The following is a 2,088-nucleotide window of genomic DNA, read 5'->3' as shown; positions in this document are numbered from 1 at the left end:
TAGGGGGGGGGGGGGGGGAGTGTGTGACGGGGGAAAGGGCGAGTGATGGATGAGGAAGAAAGCCTGATGTATTTAGGGTTTAATGAGCCATCTCATTTCCGCGACGCTGCCAGGTCGCCCGCAAAGCAAAGGTAAATATTTCCCGTAGAAACCCGCTGTTCCAAGATTAGCAGGAAACACCGACGGCTCCCTGGAAACGCCAAAGGGGAAGGAACACAGGAGAGAAAGGCCCATTTAGCCCGAAGGATCAGGTACAGGAATGATCTGGACAAATGACTCGGGCAACCACGTCTTTTCCTGTCGGTATTCAAATGCCTTGACATGCGGGGGCCTGGCCGAGTCTGGAGGGACCGGCACCCCCTCCCCACCCGCCCTCCAATCGGCCAGTTCCTAGAGACCTCCGTGCCCTACGGGGGTTCCTTTCGAGGCCACACCCAACCACCTGCCTTATGGGCTCCTACACCCTACACCCACAGCCCCTACGCCCACAGCCCCTACACCCAGAGCCGGGAAATTATTCCAACCTTCCAACCAGCCAATCCTAAACCTGCAGAACTTGCCTGGCCTGTTCCTTCCTGCAGAAACTATAGTGACACTTTGGGTGCACGAGTCACCCCCCGCCTCCCACCTGACCCTGTGTTTCCGTGTGTGTGTGTGTGTGTGTGTGTCCGTGTGGCCCCGCCTGGAGACCTCCAGGGAACAAACTGTGCAAAGCCCTTGCTTCCTGGTCTGCTGGGCTTACCCTTCCTAAATGAGCCATAATGAAAACTCTATTTAAAACAGGTCGCTCCTGCCCTAGCCTGTTTAGCTCAGTGGGTAGGGCACTACGGACTGAAGGGTCCCGGATTCAATTCCAGTCAGGGGCACATACCTCGGTTGCAGGTTCAATCCCCAGCCCTGGTCCGGACACATGTGGGAGGCAACCTATCCATGTCTCTCTCTCACACATTGAAGTTTCTCTCTCTCTCTGTCTCTCCTTCTCCTACCCACTCTCTAAAAAATCAATGGAAAGATATCCTCGGGTGAGGATTAACAAACAAACAAATAAAATAATAATAATCTCTCTATCTATATAAAACCCTAATATGCAAATAGACCGAAGAGCAGGACAACCAAACAACCAGTCGCCATGTCGTGCGCTGACCACCAGGGGGCGCGTGTGGACCATGGAGGGTATTGGCAGCAGGCGGCAGAGGGCCGAACGTGGCGGGCACCGGCCACGGTGGGATGGTGGAGCAGGTGAGTGGGGGTGCCAGACCAGGTGGGGTCTGGTTGCTGTCATTGGGGTGAGTCTCTGGTGGTTACTGAAAATTCTTTGCTCCCACACACCACCGTCCCGCTGGGCGCTAGCACCTGCTGCCAGCGTGGGCCCCGCTCACATCCACTGCTGGCGCCAGAACCGCTGCTCGCATCCACTGCGAGCACCCTGAGTGCTTATCCACCTCCCCCTGCTCCTGAGGGGCGATCAGGGCAGCAGCCACTACTCGCACCTGCTGATGGTGCTGGTCCCACAAGTGCCACACTGCCTGGCACCCACAGGATGGAAGGAAGAACACAGTGAGAACACATGGCCCTGGCCGGGGTGGCTCAGTGGTGAGGCATCTACCTAGAAACCAGGAGGTCACAGTTGTCAGGGAGCAGACCCGGGTGGCGGGCTCCATCCCCAGTACGGGGCGTGCAGGAGGCAGCCGACCCATGATCCTCTCTCCCCATTGATGTTTATCTCTCTCTCCCTCTCCCTTCCTCTCTGAAATCAGTAAAAATATAATTAAGGGAAAAGAAAAATAAAAGGAAGACGTATGGACCTAGCCGGTTTGGCTCAGTGCATATAGCATCAGCCTGAAGGATTCCAGGCTTGATCACCGACACTGGTCCGGGCAGGAGACAACCCATCGATGCCTCTCTCTCTCTCTCTCTCTCCCTCTCTGTCTACCCCCTTTCTTCCCCCTTTTCCACTCTCTTCAAAAATTCAATGAAAAAAATATCTTTGGGTGAGGATTAACGAAGAAAATTTAAAAAAAAAATGAGGGCTTGGTATGTCTCGTGCCTGGTATACCTGCCACCCCCACGCTCACCCCACACAGCCCT

General features: G+C 55.1%; 1 protein-coding gene across 1 annotated transcript in view; it reads right to left on the bottom strand.

The window, feature by feature from the left end:
• The window catches only part of LOC102767618 (proprotein convertase subtilisin/kexin type 6), a 72,214-nt gene that overhangs the window by 21,283 nt on the left and 48,843 nt on the right, over window positions 1-2,088 (bottom strand). The window lies entirely within an intron of this gene.

The sequence above is a fragment of the Myotis davidii genome, unplaced genomic scaffold (assembly GCF_000327345.1).
Source record: "Myotis davidii unplaced genomic scaffold, ASM32734v1 scaffold164, whole genome shotgun sequence".
Classification (NCBI taxonomy): domain Eukaryota; kingdom Metazoa; phylum Chordata; class Mammalia; order Chiroptera; family Vespertilionidae; genus Myotis; species Myotis davidii.
The sequence above is the reverse complement of the archived record's forward strand: the minus strand, read 5'-3'. Positions and strand labels throughout refer to the sequence as shown.